Source organism: Lactuca virosa, chromosome 3 (assembly GCF_052849685.1).
Source record: "Lactuca virosa cultivar CGN04683 chromosome 3, Lactuca_virosa_CGN04683_v6, whole genome shotgun sequence".
NCBI classification, from domain to species: Eukaryota; Viridiplantae; Streptophyta; class Magnoliopsida; order Asterales; family Asteraceae; genus Lactuca; species Lactuca virosa.
In genome coordinates, this window is record NC_136428.1 from 264,030,213 (window position 1) to 264,050,404 (window position 20,192).

Here is a 20,192-nt window from a genome sequence, read left to right on the forward strand (position 1 = left end):
TACAAAGGAAACGGTTAATGGGATTAAACCATTTTTACAAATGAAACAGTTTATGGGATTAAACCACTGTTACAAATGAAACGGTTTATAGGATTAAACCACTTTTACAAATGAAACGTTTAATGGAATTAAACTACTTATCAAATGGAACATAGTCATTCAATCTCTTTAAACTAGTATAACACAAAGGACCTTAGTGGTTAATTCTATAATTCCTCAGTTTCTACATCATAGTTAGACATAAGTAATATCCGATTGACAATGAAATGTGTGACTTCCGCCTTACTTCCTGTTCCTTGTTTGGTTGTGGGCTTAGGGAAGATACACCCATTTAACTGTCCATTCGATATTGGCTTATACATAATTAGTATAAACTAAGTAATTACAGAGGGAAACTATTGAGGTTATCAGTCTATCACCTCAGGAAATATAGGATTTTCTGGAGGAACCAGTGAACTTTTCCAAAAACTTAGAGTATACTTAACAAAACTAAAATACTTATGAACTCACCAGCTTAAATGCTGATCTACTCTTTCCAAATAACTTGTATTATCAGGAATCCAGTAGACAGGTACACTCCCGAAGCTTTTGAGAAGACTACCTAGTACCATATTGCGACTCTTGTCTTCTACTGTACCTACTTTAGTGTTTGAATATGTAATGTTTAAACACTTATGTAAAACTTATACTTATTAATGTAATGGTTGTTTGTACTTTGATTACTATATTGCATATGTGTTGTGATACTTACCTGAAGTCCTCCGCCCCCGAACGTTTCCGCCGTTCTGGTTTGGGGGTGCGAGAGATTGGTATCAGAGCAGTGTTTATAGTGAACTCAATATATCAGTCATAAAATATATACAACTATAAACCCATTCGGATAAAAAAACTCTGACCAAGAGTTATACTTTAAAAATATAACAATATTTTATAAAAGTATAAGTACATGCAGAATATATATACTACAATGAGTATCAGAAGAAGAACAAAACAAAAGTATTTGGATGTTGGACATTGCAGTTAATCCTAGATAGTGACGTAATCATATCTGGAATCAATATAGCCTGATCAACTATATCCATTCGAGGTATGACCAACACGTGTTTGGGGAGTGATTGTAGTGTTGCAACAGGTCTAAAACTTACCTAAGTACCAGAAGAATTCTAGAACCAAACATAAAGATTAAAATACTATAGGTGTATTTTAGGATGCTATAACAAGAAAACTAAAAAACTTATCAACTTCTTATATCTTGAAGGCCAAGAATCAAACTTATAATTAAAATACCATTGAGGTATTTTAGATATCATAAATCACTTTGGGGAAATGTTAAAAAGATTTTTTCTGATAAGTCTATAATTACTAAGTGGATACGTTAAGGTTATATATAGTTAAGATTTTATAGACTTAGAATATGTAATTTTCACTCTACTTCCTTTTCCTTGTTTGGATGTGGTTTTAGAGTAAGATTACTTATTCGAAGGTCTATTTTATCTGGATCACATATAATCGGTACACAGCATGTGATTATAGAAGGACCAGAAAGGATCACCTTCGTAAAAATTTAAATTTTCTCATAGATTCTTTAGACATTCCCATTCTCGTGTAAACCCCTTAGATAGATGTAGTTACTCCAGCAATCAATAGGAGAGTCAAGGAGGATTCAACAGAATTTCATTAGGAGAATTCTGAGAAAGAAACAGATGAGAAGTAAATAAACTATAGAAATCATTTAGTGCCCTTACCCTATTAAGGACACCAATGAGAGATTCGCATGAACTTCCGAGATTCAAAACCTTCATTACGAAGTAATGGAGATCAGTGTTAGAATCGGAAGTAAGACAGCTCAGGAATTCAATATACCTACGGAGGAAAAGGACACCCTATAGATACCAGGAGAGAACAAATCATTACCACCCAGAATAGAATAGAGAACAAAAGAAAACCACGTGTGATTCATGTGAAGTGTTTGAGCGCCTTTTCATCTAAGTAATAACTAGTAAATCGATTCAACCTAGTGAGTTAGTGATTTCATTACTCACATTAGGTTTTGAGCTTATCCCATTTCCTGTCACGGCTAATAACAATGATTCAGATCTTGAAATCTTAATTGATAGTGATTACTTCTCAAATTCATAAGTCTATTTTACGTAGACACTGTTATGAATTGTTTTCGAATATTTTCGAAAGTTGGAAAACGATATCCACCAATCGAAGGTAACTTAGTTCGGATGATACTCGGTTCATAACCATTATAGAAACTTATTTCTGTTCCTTACCAGGACTGCATCATAGGGATGCAGGTCGAATCATTGAGAACAATATAACAAAACGAAAGATTTATACATAGATACAAATGGTTAGAATACATCTAGAGACAACGATAGTCACTCACGATCTCATTTTCTTATCATGAAACAGAATCATGCCTCCGAAGGAATGTAACCAACCCACGAGCAAAACACCAATCCTTCAAATAGATGCGACTACGTTTCAAGCTGCAGTCACAGCAGCTGTAGCAGCTGTCATGGAACACCTTAATGCTAACAACGCAAATGTTAGTAGTACTGCTATCGGTAACCCCGATCGTGGTGATGGCCAAGTACAGCAACGAGCACCTACTTGTAAGGACACTTTGAACCTTAAGCCTAATATCCTGAAGCGAAAGTTCGAGAACAAGAAAGGGAGTTGTTCAACTCAAGAACCTAACAGAGGGCAACGAACTGGGGCAGTCAATACCCCCAGCAGCCCTGTTATTCTAGCACCGACCACGTCATATTTAGGAAACCTCCCACACTGCAGCAAGTGCAACTACCATCATCATGGAGTTTGCCGAGAGCTGCATTGCAATAGATGCAACCTAAAGGGGCATACCGCCCGCATCTGTAGAACTCCGGTTGAGTTCATCACTTCAACTACAGATGTTGGAACCATTCCCATATGTCACCTTTGTGGTGAAATAGGACATTGCAAGAGGGACTGTCCAACAGAGAAGAACGACGGGGGAGCAGGAGGAGTTTGACCCCAATACATGGGAATCATCAAAGAACCCTGCTATATTTTGGTACGCTTCCAAACCCCGATAATTATCTATAATTATTATTACTCTCTCGTTCAAATTAAATCACAACATTTGTATAAAATTTTGAAACCCTAACAGGTAAGCTATGATGACTTACTGTACACATAAGGGTCATTTATAATTAAGATTTGTAGACTTAGAGTGAGTAATCCCGCCTCATTTCCTATTCCTTGTTTGGTTGTGGATTTAGGGCAGGGTTGCTGAGTCAAAGGTCTTACCAATCTTAAGTATACATGACTTGTATACACCAAGCGATTATAGAGAGACCTAGTAAGGATCGTTTCATGAAAGTTCATAATTTTAAATTATTACAACCCGCTTATTGGTAGTACCCGCCAATTTCAAATCAAAAAGGGGTTCGTAGCGATAATAACAGAATAAAACCAGAAGTGTTGAAAAGTTAGGTACATAGGATATCATCCTAGTAATCATTCCTCCCAGAACGACTTAATATCTATTTTGTCGAGAAAATTCCGACATCCTCATTCGACATGGTTTGGCATGGCCCTTACCATGTGAAAATTCTTATGCTGTATAAGAGAACTTTTTCCTTGATCATCCGTAAGATGAAATTCTTCCAATCCATAACGCAAAACCCTTAGGTTGTCTCTCATTTCAAAACTTCAGAAGTACCCATGCGAATGGTACCACACCATTCTAGCCTACTCAGTAGACAGGAAACTTCAAACGAAAAGCACCTAAGTAGTCTTGGAAGTCAGTAACTGCCGAAGTACCCCAATAAATCTCATAGGAAAATCATTGTACCGCAGGTCAAGTTCAAGAATAGAGACTAAGAACTCATTAAGTTAACCTATCGCTGCTAAGTGTATACACGAGAGTGAAATATAATTTAGACTTAACATGATTAAGGATGTGTAATTCCGCCCTATCTCCTGTTCCTTGTTTGGTTGTCGACCTGGGGCAGAGTCACCCATCCGAACGTTTTGTGAAATCTAAATTATATATGACTTGTATACACAAGGTGATAGTGGATGAGCCAAGTATGAGTCTGATCATGAACTTCAGAAAAATAAGCCTTCATTATATATTCTACCAGGAGGAATTCAACGTGAGACCACGACAATGGGTCGAGCTACTAAATGACTACGAATTCGAAATTCGTTATCATCTCGACAAAGCCAATATAGTAGCTGACACCCTAAGTCGGAAAGAGTACCCAGGTCGTAGAGCCAATCATTGACTATGCTAACCTATTCAAATCTGTCCACACAAAGTAAAGAGGCTCAACAAGAAGCCTTGAAACCTAAAAATATGGCAAGTAGAGAAGATAACTAGAACGTGTGAGTGCACGGTATTCCAATATTTGTTATCTCCGTTGAGATAATAGAATCATCTCCCAGCCCAGGCAGTCACTCAAAAATCTCTGGGAACTAGAGTAGTCATGAGCCTATGTGATCGACTATGGTAAAGAATGGGATACCCATTTGCCAATTAGTCGAGTCCTTTATCACGCTAGTATTCATGTTGCTCCATTCAAATCCTTCTGCGGTCACAAGTGCAGATCCTATCTGCACTGGACTAAATTAGGTAATACGCAACTAGCTAGAGATCCAATTTCCACACAGCACCTTCGCTGATTTGGAATTCAACCGAGAAACTACCAAAAACAAAATATGAATCAGGAAGCGACATAAAGCTTCCAAAGTTAATCAGAGAAGCTATGGCTTCGACAAAAGAAACCCCTTGGAATTCCAGGATTGATGACCTTGTCATATGAAGTTCTCACCCCGTAAGGACAAGATACGCTTGAGAAAGCGTAGAATACTAAATTCAAGGTACATAAGACCATTTGATATTCTTACCAGAATTGGTATTGTACTTATAAACTTAGACTACCACAAAAACTTAATAACATTCATCCCACCTTTCACATATCTAATCTAAAGAGGTGTCTATCCGATGAAACACTTGTTATTTCACTCGATGAAATCAAGTTAAAAAAAGTCTACACTTTGTAGAAGAACCAATAGAAACCATGGATAGGGAAATCAAAAGAACCAAGCAAAGTCTTATCCCCTTAGTGAAGGTTCGCTGGATTACAAACCGGAGACCTGAATTCACTTGGGAAAGGGAACATTAGACCTAGTCCATGAGAATCACTTTAGACTTAATTTCGGGACCGAATTCCCTCTAACGGGGGGATAATGTGACACTAGTCAAATTTAGGTCAAAAATAAATTGATCAATAATTGTAATTGGGATGAACCAAGTGGTAGAGATTGTAACAAGGTTTCCAAAAATATAAAGAACACTGAAATCCGAGTTATAACGAAGAAGTTATGACCAACCGAAAATCCGCGACAAAGCCGGCAAAACACTATTCAGTGTAAAAAGTGAATTTTCGATAAAAGGCTTTTTAGCCTTAACAATATAAATGAAAGTTGTAAAATATGTTAAACCGAGAACGTTCATAAAAAGAACGTAAAAATCTGACTTCTATGAGGAAGTTATGATTTTTCTAAGTTTCGGTTTAGCAATACACAGCTAAAAATTCGAAATATAAATCGATCGGTATTTAACCGACACAACTTAAACGAGAATCGAAGGTCTCGTCAAAAGTAGTACAACGGTAAACAGACAGACGAAAACGGACGTCGGATGAAGAAGTAATGAATTTTTAACGGATGTCATGTCCCGGTCTGTTAAAAATAATAATATTAAAAATCAAATCAAAATCAGCCGACGAAGTCTAAATGAAAGTCGTAGAGTATAATTTTACCTATGCGTTCATATAAACAACGTCGAAAACGGAGCTCGTATGTTATAGTTATGATTTTCGCAAGTTTTTGGCACAAAAATCAAGAAAAATTGAAAACCGGGCAATTTCGCAAGGCTGACCTTCGGACACGTCACCCTCGCATGAGAGCCTCCACATGTCACCTTCTGATAGGACCGAAGTTCGCCGTGTCACCATCTGATTGGACCGCAACCGAGGTCAAGTAAGCAGCCGAAACCTTCGCATGAGACACCCCCCGGAAACCCCTCGTACACCCCCTCGGACACATGCCCTCTTCCCATTGGACCGAAGTTTGGCCCACTCAGAAGCCACCACGTCCGAAGCCTCGCCCCGTGTACCCTTCGCATGACCGACGCGTGTGCTGCTGACTCCTTCCTTCGCCACCTGTCCGAACACGTGGCAGCCTCGCACAGCCTCGCATAGCCTCGGATCCGAGGCTTCGGCCTATATAAGGCATGCGAGACCCTCCGGTTCTGTCACAACTAGGAATTTTGATACGCTGTAAACACTTAACAAAGAGTGACATTGTAGTTAAACTTGATAACATGTATTGTGTTAAATCAATGACAACAAAATTCCTATATAAGCATTCAAATAGTCAACAAAGGTTGGAAACCCTAAAAATCCCGATTTAAGTTTATTTTTGCACTAGGATTTTCTTATTGGGCCTAATGGACCAATAAGCTTCCAATTTGACTATTTTGGACTTAGAACTCTTAAATGGGCCCTAATTGGACCCATATCCATGAAACTTAATATTTTGGGCCTTATAAGCCTAAAATGAACTAGGTTATATTCAATGGGCCTTAGTGGGCCATCACAAATCTAAATTGCCCTAATGGGCCATAAAAATCATTCCTTGATTTATTTTGGGCTGTGAACCCTCTCCAAAGACCAATTGGGCCAAAAATCATCTAATTGGACCATAATATGGGCTTAAGCACAAAAAGGCCAAATTTCTTTTCTTTCTTCCCCCTCTCTCGGCCCAAACCACAAAACATGGGGAGGAAGAGTTGACTTTCCTACATGCCACCTCACAATTATACATGGGATATCCATGCAAACTAACCACTAAACAATACTCAATCCCATACATCCATGCAACTCTCTCTCTTCTCCTCTCTTTTTCTTCTTCGAGCGAGAACACAAAGGGAAAGACACACCTCACAAATTCTCTCCAAACACTCTCAAAGAACACTCTTGCTTCTTCATCAAAAATTTCGAGATTTAAGAGCTTTCAAGAAGGATTTTCCATAAGAGACATCATCTTAGGTAAGTTGATGCTTGGATCCATAATCTAGACTCTTTGTTTTATCGAAAATCTCTCCTTAACTCATACAAAATTCGTGACCTAGCCTCTTAGAACTCATCTAAGCCAAAGATCCTCCAAGAAGCTTGCTAGGCCGAGAATAGCATCAAACTTCTTCCATTCTTCTTCAAAACCGAACCCACAAACTCAAGGTGAGTTCATACCCCTCTCTTTTCGATTTTCACAAGTTTTTATGGGGGAGAATGCAAGTAAAATGTGTAGATCTATGTGTATGTGTATGCTATGTATGATTTCATGTGTGTATGTGTAAACAAAAAGGAAAGAAATCTCGAAATCTATGGCCCAAGAAGGAAAACAAACATGATCTAAGATGTATTACACTAAACAAGTCAAGAAAATTACCCTCCAAGATTATGATAAACATATTGTAACATAAAACCCATTTTTGGGCTTAACTTGTCAAATAAACAAAAGTTAGGGTAAAAATTGCCATTTACGGTTTTCTTATGGGTCAAAAGAGTCAAAACAGTTAAAATAAGTATTTTTATGAATATTATGCTCTTTAAAGAACTTGAAATGTAAATTGTAGCTTAATGGGCCAATTTTTGGGCTTTTCGGCCCATTAAGCCCAAAATTGCGAAAAACATGATTTTCCAGAGGCTGAAATGATAAATTCCTCAAAACAGTGGATAAAAAGTTAAACAAAACTATTTCAAGGGTTAAAATGCTTTTCTTTCCCAAAAAGGATAAAAAATGTAAAGTTTTTGGATTTTGGGCCAAAATTGTAAAAGTTGCAAAAAGGTTGGGCTTTAACCGAAAAACACTTTTCTGGAAGGGCTGAAACTGCCAAAGAATAAGTTTTGAGTTAAAAATATCACTTGAACAAGTCTATGGGTCAAAGGTGTCAAGAAAATGGTTTAAGGGCTTAAAATGTCTTTTGTATATATAAAGGACTAAAATTGTTATTTTTATTAAAGAAGGGCTAAAAAGGGTCAAACCAACATTTTGAACCAATTATTTTATTTTTAAGATAATTGAATCAAAAATACCGAAAACTACAACTCGTGAAAATGGAGAGATGAATATACGTATAAATCCAAATATCGTTATAACCAAATCGACCAGTCTCGTGTCGATACAAAAATAACAATCGTCCAATCAAACCTTCCAACAATTATACAACACCTAAAACAATTAAACATTCAAAACTTTGGGCTTGAAAGTTCCAATCATGCTTGTTGGGCCTTTGTGACCCATTAACATGATTTTTGGGCCCAAGGGATGATAATAATAAATGTTATTGGGCCTGCTATGACCCAATTTCATATTTAAGGGACCCTCAATGGCTTTTAAGTGCCATTGGGCCTTAGTGGCCCATTAGCATTGCTAGTAAGGTCCAAGTAAATCAAATGCGAAATGGGCCAACTTGTCCTTAGTATACCCAACAGCCTAAAATAACTCACGAAAGTAGCAGGACTTTGTATTCCTCTTCTCCTCGTTTGTTAGGCTTATGTGTAATCAAAGTAAACAAATTCAGGTCGTTAATCAATAGTAATCAATGTTGTTTGGATTAAGTGAGTAATAACGGGCGACACCTCTAAGTGTCGTTCGTAGTCTGTAGTTATAATCAAAGTCTCCTGGAAGGAGAGCGAGAGTTTGTGTATAGATCTATACGGGGGTGACTCCCCCACACCTCAGCTGTTCGCTACAGTTAGACTCGGCCAATCTAGGGTGACAAAATCTTAAGATCAATCCCGACGTACGTTAGGTTGCCAAGACAGACGAAATAGTCATTATTATGCATGGTTATAACGACTCACATAATTAATTAATCCAATACCATCCGAGTAATCAAGGAAGGGTAATCAAAATCATTCGTTGTGGCGGTATAGCAATTTGAAAAACAATTATATTTTATGTTATCGGAAAACATCGGGTTTTTCGAGGAAATCAACACCACTTGATCGTATTTTTCTATAACTATAATACAAAACTCCCTTTTATACACGTTTTGGAATCATTCATGCATCAACTTATGGATCTTCACACTTTGGTAAACAATTGTCTTTTCAGAAAATATCGGATTTTCTGGGTTTTATAAACTACACAAATCATTTTTATCACAACCCTGCTTATGAACTCACCAACATTTCATATGTTGACCGTTTTCAAAATAACTTGTATTCTCAGGTAACAGGTAAGCTGAAGGGTAATATCAAGTATGTTAGGATGTTATGTTTTGAAAACTCTCAAACAATTTATGTTATGAATGTGTAATATTTAAAACAATGTAATGGATGTAAACAATGTCCATTGTAATGTATTGATGCATGGTGATGTTTATGTTATGATTCATGTATATTCATTGTGATGATATTCAATTTAAGTCACGCGAGCCCTCGGACGTTTCCGCCATCTAGTTTCGGGGGTGTGACAGGTTGGTATCAGAGCTCTGTTTATAGTAAACTGGCATATCTAACCACACATTGATATGAAACTATAAACCAAAGAGGGAATAAAACAACTCTGAACAAAACAAAATAAAACACAACGATAAAAACACCTTTACTTGTGCGGTATAGGAAAAAGAACATAATACCAAATCAAATAAGATAATGCTGACATCTCGGTTAAGTCAGGACTGTTCATGGTTGTAGTAAGGGGTGAATGTAGCCTGATCAACTACATTTTCTCTGCAGTACAACTATCACATGCCTAGGTAAAAACCTCGATGGACGGTAAACCTAAAAACATACCCATTTGTTACCAAGAAAAGAACATCAACTCAAATTACATAATAACTAAGACATCTTAGGAATAATATTAGTACATTTATATACTCTCGCAGACTGTATGGCCGGCTTCCATCACCCCGGAGATCCGTATTTCCCTAATCAGGGAAATAACGAATGGCTGGAGGAGGAACCTGAAGAAGACCATGAGGAAGGGTCTGAAGAGGAACCTGAGGCGGAAGTCGAGGGTGGACCTGCCGAGCCCGTGGAGGTCCTGGAAGAAGAAGAAGAAGCCGAAGAGGACTTCGAGGAGGAACCTAGCGATGATGGTGATTCGGACACGGAGTCCGAAGTCATCAACCCCCTTACCCAACTAGGGTGCCCGCTCACCGGATGGGCCCGACTGGTCCTACACCCCCCTGGGGTATCAATCTTTGGAGGTAGAGTAGACAGCAGGGACAGCGACCTCCGTTTGGCATGGCACGCGAGTTCTACGACTTGAGGGAGGGAGGACCAGCTGATCGCGCGCTTCTGGTCATGGTGAGACGATTGCGGAACACTGGCGACCTAGCTTAGAGCATCGTCGATCAGATGCACCAGATGCGGGCTAGAGTTGAGCGTGCAGAACAGGAGACGCGAGAGGTTATCCGAGAGTTCCACATGAGGCAGGTGAGGTGGGAGACTCGCCTCCGAGACGCAGAACAACAGGTGGCTAGCCTTCAGGGAGCGTCCACTTCTTCAGCACCACCCCCTGGCACATCCCACCATGACTAGGACTAGTCATATCTACCCTTAGTATTATGCTTATATGAGCTATGCTATGTACCATCGACTATACGTTTAAGTGATTACACTACTCATACTCATAGAGTCGTTACGCTGCCGAACTTGCACCACTTATCTATTGTGATGTGTTATCTGTTATGTGTTATGTATCCATGATTGTATGTTAACATGCAGAACCACTTAAGTATACACCATACACCTAGTTTATAGGACCACAATCTCACAAAAATCATAGGCGCTCAACATCTTTCCGTTCAATGACAGAAAGATGCCCCAACGACCAACCCGTGGAAACCCTGGACCAACCACACCCGAAGTCAACTCAGCTGCATTCCAAGCAGCTTTATCTGCTGCGGTTACTGCGGCCATGGCGCAAATCCACCAAGGGAACAATGGTGGAGTCAATGGACCAGGAGCTGGAAGTTCGAACAACAGAATAAATCAAGGACCTACCAAGACATGCTCCTACAAGGATTTCACCAACGCCAAGCCACGAACCTTTAATGGCATAGGTGGAATGATAACCCTAAAGAGATGGATGGAAAAGGTGGAATCAGTATTTGAAATATGTGAATGCCCCGAGGAGGTGAAAGTGAAGTTTGCCGCATGCACATTTGTTGACCAGGCTCTCACCTGGTGGAATGGACATGTAGAGGCCATGACTCTCCCCGTAGCCAACGCTATGCCGTGGGCGGAGTTGAAAGAAATGCTGATGGCCGAGTACTGCCCACGAGGCGAAATTCAGAAAATGGAGCAACAGTTGTGGAATCTCACCGTCCGAAACCCTGATATAGATGCATATGTATCAAGGTTTAGCGAGCTGTCACTATTGTGCCCTGGCATGATCACTTCAGAGGGAAAGAAGATCGAACGATTCATCTGGGGATTAACCTCCCCAATTCAAGGAAATGTGATAGCTACAAATCCTGAAACCTTCGACAGTGCCAAGAGGTTGGCTAAGAAACTGTACGACCACAACAACAAGAAGGGCGAGAAGCCAATGGAAACTGAAGGCAAGAAGGAGAGTGACAATAAGAAGGGAAAGAACAACAAGAGAAAAGGGCGAAAAGGCTCAGAGTCGTCAAAGAAACAACAAACAGTGACAGTCAATGCTGCAACCACCCAAGTTCCCTCCACACCACATGCTCCAGTCTCAGCTAATCCAAGTGCCCCTAGGCAGTATTCCGGGAATCTCCCAAAGTGCAACAAGTGCAGTCTTCATCATAATGGCGAATGCAAAGAGATGCATTGTACCAGTTGCAATCGGAAGGGTCACACGACAAAATATTGCAGGACCTATCCTCCAAAAAAACCAGCAACAAGGAAAAAACAACAACCGCAACAACAACAACAACACCAACAACATCGGCAATAATGTAGGATCAAGCCCCACCTGCTATGGGTGTGGAAAGACTGGGCATTTCAGTACAAACTGCCCCAACAACAACAACCCTGGGAATGGAGGAACATGAAGAGTGCTGACCATGGGTCAGGGAGGAGCGGTTCAGGATCCCGCTGTTGTCACCGGTACGTTTCTCCTAAACCACACTTATGCATGCATCCTATTTGATACTGCGGCAGAATGAAGTTTTTTCGAGTAATAATTTTAAACACTTGTTAAAACAACCACCTCAGAAGCTTAATGAAACCTTTACGGTGGAAATGGCTAATGGGAAAACAGAATCCACTGGGGAAATCTACATCGGATGTACCCTGGCCTTAAATCCTCACGTCTTTCAAATAAACTTAATGCCTGTTTCCATTAGGAGTTTTGATGTGATTATCGGCATGGACTGGTTAAGCCCCCACCATGCTGAAATTATGTGTCGCGAGAAGGCCGTTCGCCTTTACCTCCCAAATCACAAAACCCTAATTATATACGGAGATAAACCCAGCACGAACCTTCGTCTTATCTCGTGCATTAAGGTACAGAAGTATCTACGAAAGAAGGACTTGACGTTTCTAGCTCATATAGTGGATAAGTCCAAAGAAGAGATCAATATTCGAAACATCCCTGTGGCTTGCGATTTCCCGGATGTCTTTCCGGAGGATCATCCGGGGATACCCCCAGAAAGACAAGTCGAATTCCGAATTGATCTAGTGCCAGGAGCTACTCCCATCGCCAAATCACCCTATAGATTGGCTCCTGCGGAGATGCAAGAGTTGTCCAGTCAACTCAGCGAACTTTTGGACAAAGGATTCATCCGACCCAGTTTCTCACCTTGGGGAGCTCCGGGTCTCTTTGTTAAGAAGAAAGACGGTACCTTTAGGATGTGTATTGACTACAGGGAACTTAATAAGCTCACTATCAAAAACCGCTATCCACTTCCAAGAATCGACGATCTATTTGACCAACTCCAAGGAGCATGTCACTTCTCTAAGATAGATCTGTGATCTGGATACCACCAACTCAAAGTCCGGGAGGAGGATATCCCCAAAACCGCCTTCCGAACTCGTTATGGACATTATGAATTTGTCGTAATGCCCTTCGGTCTAACGAATGCCCCTGCCGCATTCATGGACCTAATGAATCGAATCTGCCGACCATTCCTCGATAACTTTGTCATCGTTTTCATCGACGATATCCTCGTCTATTCTAGAAGCGAAGAAGAACACGGCCGACATCTCCGACAAATCCTGGAAACCCTGCGAACCGAAAGGTTGTATGCAAAACTCTCTAAATGTGAGTTTTGGCTCCATAGCATGAACTTTTTAGGTCATGTTGTTAGTGAAGAAGGGATACATGTGGATCCTTCTAAAGTCAAAGCCATCGAAGGATGGGCGATCCCAACAACACCCACCGAAATTCGTCAATTCTTAGGTCTCGCAGGCTACTACAGGAGGTTCATTCAGAACTTCTCCAAAACAGCCAAGCCACTTACCTTGCTTACACAAAAGGGCGTACCCTTCGAATGGATAGATAAGCAAGAAGCTGCATTCCGAACTCTGAAGCAAGCACTCTGTAGTGCGCCGGTACTATCACTACCAGAAGGAACATAAGACTTTGTAGTTTACTGTGATGCGTCGAATCAGGGTTTAGGCTGTGTACTCATGCAGCGTGGAAAGGTGATAGCTTATGCGTCCCGGCAACTAAAGACACATGAGGTGAATTATACCACCCATGATCTGGAATTAGGAGTTGTGGTCTTCGCCCTGAAGATTTGGAGGCACTACCTTTATGGTACCAAGTGCACCATTTTCACCGACCACAAGAGTCTCCAGCACATCTTAAATCAAAAGGAGTTAAACATGAGGCAACGAAGATGGGTTGAGTTGCTGATCGATTACGAGTGCGAAATCAAGTACCACCCAGGTAAAGCTAACATAGTAGCTGATGCCTTGAGTCGGAAGGATTACTCAAATCGTCGTTTGAAGACTCTCTCCATAACCATCCAATCCCACCTGACCTCGCAAATTAGAGCAACCCAGTCGGATGCCATGAAGGCAGAAAACAGAACGAGCGAAGCGTTACGTGGAATGGAAAAGAATTTCGAAGTGAAGGAGGACGGAGCATATTACTTCATGAACCGCATTTGGGTCCCTAAACTTGGAGGATTCAGAGAAGTAGTCATGAATGAAGCCCAAAAAACACGATACTCCGTCCATCCGGGTTCAGATAAAATGTACTTGGATATCAAGCAACATTATTGGTGGCCTAACATGAAGGCAGAGATTGCCACTAACGTTAGCAAATGCCTCACATGTGCTAAAGTAAAGGTGGAATATCAGAAGCCCTTGGGATTATTACAGCAACCAGTAATTCCCGAGTGGAAATGGGAAAGGATTACTATGGACTTTGTGACCAAACTACCCAAGTCGACTGATGGTTTGGATACCATATGGGTAATAGTTGACATATTAATAAAATCCGCTCATTTCCTGCCAATAAGAGAATCATACAAGATGGAGCGTCTGACAAGGATCTATATCAAGGAAATCGTGAGACTCCATGGAGTGCCAATATCTATCATCTCAGATAGAGATAGTAGGTTTACGTCACGCTTTTGGCAATCGCTTCAGAAAGCTATGGGAACGCAACTCGACATGAGCACTGCCTACCACCCATAAACGGACGGGCAAAGCGAGCGAACCATTCAAACACTAGAAGACATGCTTCGCGCATGCGTGATAGACTTTGGAAAGTCGTGGGATGTCCACTTGCCTTTGATCGAATTCTCATACAACAACAGTTACAACTCAAGTATCAAAGTTGCTCCTTTCGAGGCATTGTATGGGCGTAAATGTAGATCACCGTTGTGTTGGGTTGAGGTAGGGGACACTCAGTTAGCAAAAGGACAAACATCAGACAATGCACTAACGGGACCAGAAATCATACGCGAGTCGACCGAGAAGATAATTCAGATCAGGGCCCGACTGCAATCATCACGAGACAGACAAAAGAGCTACGCCGATAAGCGGCGAAAGCCCTTGGAATTTAGATTCAGGGATATGGTGATATTAAAGGTCTCTCCCTGGAAGGGGGTGATTCGTTTTGGGAAACGGGGAAAACTAAACCCTCGATACATTGGACCCTTCGAGATTCTTGCCCGAATCGGTCCAGTGGCTTATAGACTGCAGCTACCCGCTGAGCTCAGCAGTGTACAACCCGTGTTCCATGTTTCCAATTTAAAGAAGTGCTTATCCGACGAGACTCTCGTCATTCCATTAGAAGAAATCGAAATCAACGAGAATCTCCTGTTCATAGAGGAACCAGTCGAAATCATGGACAGGGAGGTGAAGCGTACTAAGCAAAGTCGCATTCCGATTGTGAAAGTTAGATGGAACGCGAGGCGCGGACCAAAGTTCACATGGGAACGTGAAGACCAAATGAAGCAGAAGTACCCTCACCTATTCTCGCATTCTCAAATCTAGCTTTCAAAAGAATTTCGGGTCGAAATTCCCTCTAACGGGGGATGATGTCACAATTAGGAATTCTGATACACTGTAAACACTTAACAAAGAGTGACATTGTAGTTAAACTTGAGAACATGTATTGTGTTAAATCAATGTCAACAAAATTCCTATACAAGCATTCAAATAGTCAACAAAGGTTGGAAACCCTAAAAATCCCGATTTAAGTTTATTTTTGGATTAGGATTTTCTTATTGGGCCTAATGTACCAATAAGCTTCCAATTTGACTATTTTGGACTTAGAACTCTTAAATGGGCCCTAATTGGACCCATATGCATGAAACTTAATATTTTGGGCCTTATAAGCCTAAAATGAACTAGCTTATAGTCAATGGGCCTTATTGGGCAATTACAAATCTAAATAGCCCTAATGGCCCATAAAAATCATTCCTTGATTTATTTTGGGCCGTGAACCCTCTCCAAAGACCAATTGGGCCAAAAATCATCTAATTGGACCATAATATGGGCTTAAGCACAAAAAGGCCAAATTTATTTTCTTTCTTCCCCCTCTCTCGGCCCAAACCACAAAACATGGGGAGGAAGAGTTGACTTTCCTACATGCCACCTCACAATTATACATGGGATATCCATGCAAACTAACCACTAAACAATACTCAATCCCATACATCCATGCAACTCTCTCTCTTCTCCTCTCTTTTTCTTCTTCGACCGAGAACACAAAGGGAAAGACACACCTCACAAATTCTCTCCAAACACTCTCAAAGAACACTCTTGCTTCTTCATAAAAAATTTCAAGATTTAAGAGCTTTCAAGAAGGATTTTCCATAAGAGACATCATCTTAGGTAAGTTGATGCTTAGATCAATAATCTAGACTCTTTGTTTTATCGAAAATCTCTCCTTAACTAATACAAAATTCGTGATCTAGCCTCTTAGAACTCATCTAAGCCAAAGATCCTCCAAGAAGCTTGCTAGGCCGAGAATAGCATCAAACTTCTTCCATTCTTCTTCAAAACCGAACCCACAAACTCAAGGTGAGTTCCTACCCCTCTATTTTCGATTTTCACAAGTTTTTATGGGGGAGAATGCAAGTAAAATGTGTAGATCTATGTGTATGTGTATGCTATGTATGATTTCATGTATGCATGTGTGATTTTATGTGCTTATGTGTTGAATATGTAAACCAAAAGGAAAGAAATCTCGAAATCTATGGCCCAAGAAGGAAAACAAACATGATCTAAGATGTATTACACTAAACAAGTCAAGAAAATTAGCCTCAAAGATTATGATAAACATATTGTAATATAAAACCCATTTTTGTGCTTAACTTGTCAAATAAACAAAAGTTTGGGTAAAAAATGCCATTTACGGTTTTCTTAAGGGTCAAAAGAGTCAAAACAGTTAAAATAAATTTTTTTAGGAATATTCTGCTCTTTAAAGAACTTGAAATGTAAATTATAGCTTAATGGGCCAATTTTTGGGCTTTTCGACCCATTAAGCCCAAAATTGCGAAAAACATGATTTTCAAGGGGCTGAAATGATAAATTCCTCAAAACAGTGGATAAAAAGGTAAACAAAACTATTTCAATGGTTAAAATGATTTTCTTTCCCAAAAAGGATCAAAAATGTAAAGTTATTGGATTTTGGGCCAAAATTGTAAAAGTTGCAAAAAGTTTGGGCTTTAACCGAAAAACACTTTTCTAGAAGGGCTGACACTGCCAAAGAATAACTTTTGAGTTAAAAATATCACTTGAACAAGACTATGGGTCAAAGGTGTCACGAAAATGGTTTAAGGGCTTAAAATGTCTTTTGTATATATAAAGGACTAAAATTGTTATTTTTATTAAAGAAGAGCTAAAAAGGGTCAAACCAACATTTTGAACCAATTATTTTATTTTTAAGATAATTGAATCAAAAATACCAAAAACTACAACTCGTGAAAATGGAGAGATGGATATACGTATAAATCCAAATATCGTTATAAACAAATCGACCGGTCTCGTGTCGATACAAAAATAACAATCGTCCAATCAAACCTTCCAACAATTATACAACACCTAAAACAAGAAAAAATTCAAAAATTTGGGCTTGAAAGTTCCAATCATGCTTGTTGGGCCTTTGTGACCCATTAACAAGATTTTTGGGCCCAAGGGATAATAATAATAAATGTTATTGGGCCTGCTATGACCCAATTTCATATTTAAGGGACCCTCAATGGCTTTTAAGTGCCATTGGGCCTTAGTGGCCCATTAGCATTGCTAGTAAGGTCCAAGTAAATCAAATGCGAAATAGGCCAACGTGTCCTTCGTATACCCAACAGCCTAAAATAACTCACGAAAGTAGCAGGACTTTGTATTCCTCTTCTCCTCGTTTGTTAGGCTTATGTGTAATCAAAGTAAACAAATTCAGGTCGTTAATCAATAGTAATCAATGTTGTTTGGATTAAGTGAATAATAACGGGTGACACCTCTAAGTGTCGTTCGTAGTCTGTAGTTATAATCAAAGTCTCCTGGAAGGAGAGCGAGAGTTTTTGTATAGATCTATACGGGGGTGACTCCCCCACACCTCAGTTGTTCGCTACAGTTAGACTCGGCCAGTCTAGGGTGACAAAATCTTAAGATCAATCCCGGCGTACGTTAGGTTGCCAAGACAGACGAAATAGCCATTATTATGCATTGTTATAACGACTCACATAATTAATTAATCCAATACCATCCGAGTAATCAAGGAAGAGTAATCAAAATCATTCGTTGTGGCGGTATAGCAATTTGAAAAACAATTATATTTTATGTTATCGGAAAACATCGGGTTTTTCGAGGAAATCAACACCACGCGCTCGTATTTTTCTGTAACTATAATACAAAACTCCCTTTTATACACGTTTTGAAATCATTCAGGCATCAACTTATGGATCTTCACACTTTGGTAAACAATGGTCTTTTTAGAAAATATCGGATTTTCTGGGTTTTATAAACTACACAAATCATTTTTATCACAACCCTGCTTATGAACTCACCAACATTTCATATGTTGACCATTTTCAAAATAACTTGTATTCTCAAGTAACAGGTAAGCTGAAGGGTAATATCAAGTATGTTAGGATGTCATGTTTTGAAAACTCTCAAACAATTTATGTTATGAATGTGTAATATTTAAAACAATGTACTGGATGTAAACAATATCAATTTAAATGTATTGATTCATGGTGATATTTATGTTATGATTCATGTATATTCATTGTGATGATATTCAATTTAAGTCACGCGAGCCCTTGGACGTTTCCGCCGTCTGGTTTCGGGGGTGTGACAGGTTCTTAACCCCTTTTTACACCATTTTTGTGTCGCACCCCGCTAAAGCGGAAACACGAGGCGTGGCAGTATAAAGGGTTTCATAGCAAAAGTTAAAAGACAACACCAACCATAGTATTAAAAATCATTACAAATTTACAATGGGTTTGAACAACTTTTAAAAGAAATTACAATGAAAATTGGAATACAACACATGCGAATGCTCCTAACAGTGAAGTGTCCCTAAGTGCCACTTACTCGATGATTCCTGAAAAAGCATGTAAAACGAGCGTCAACTATAAAAATAGTTGGTGAGTACTCACAAGTTTAACAAAATAATGTTGGTTCATGAATTGAAATCAAAGTTTTGATAAAAGTTTCCAATAATAAAAGTATATTGTTAAAAGGAGTAAATAAGTTTGTAAAAACTAAGTTCTTTGTCATCATGAGAGATAAAGTATGTTGCCCGAATAAGATGCAACATTCATATTCTCATGGAAGATAAAGTTCGTTACTCAAACGAGTAAACAAGTTTCATTGCTAAAATGAGCAATCAATTTTGTTGCTACAAGGAGCAAACAATTTCATTGCTAAAACATGTATATAAGTTTTCAGTAATAAAAGTTCGTTGTTGTAATGAGAAACAAAGTTCGTTGCTATAAATAATAAACAAGTTTATTGCTATAACGAGAAACAAGTTTGTATGTGTATGAGCAAACAATGAGTCTCAACCAAACCTATGACTGAAGCCCTATCAAGATCTATGCTTATCGTTCCATAGATGAATATGGTATCATGCACTCCAGCAATAGGGCGAGTGAGGAGTTGTCAATTCCTAATAGCGCTATCCATAATGACCATTGGCTCAAAGAGTTAATGGTTAGAGATAAGGGAAGGGCCTTAGTACGATAAGTTCTCATGTTCCGTGTTGCATAGACATACATAGAGAGACATAGCAATAAAATAGCAATCATGTTTGATACAAATCAATTTAAATACAACATTCAAATAATAGTTTTTCGGGACATGCTTTTCCACCCCAAAACATAAAAACTGAAAATAGGGGAGTGCGTGAATACTCACAATGCATTGAGATGATGCAAATGGTGCCTTGAACTACGCTCCACTCGTACCACTATCGGTTTCCTACAACGATGTTACACACTAATGAGTCTCTAATGGAAATCTAACGCTAGTATACATACTAGTACAATAGAATTATGCCAATAGTGTGTCAAAATTTAATATTGATAAGTTACAAACATTTTTCTGTGAAAATTTAATTTCAATGAATCAATTGTTATATAACAATTTAAGTGGAAATTTTCCATTATTGAAATGCTAATATTTAACATTTTAAGAGGTGTTCCAATGATTAAATATTAAAAAACTAAATTAATTTAGTTC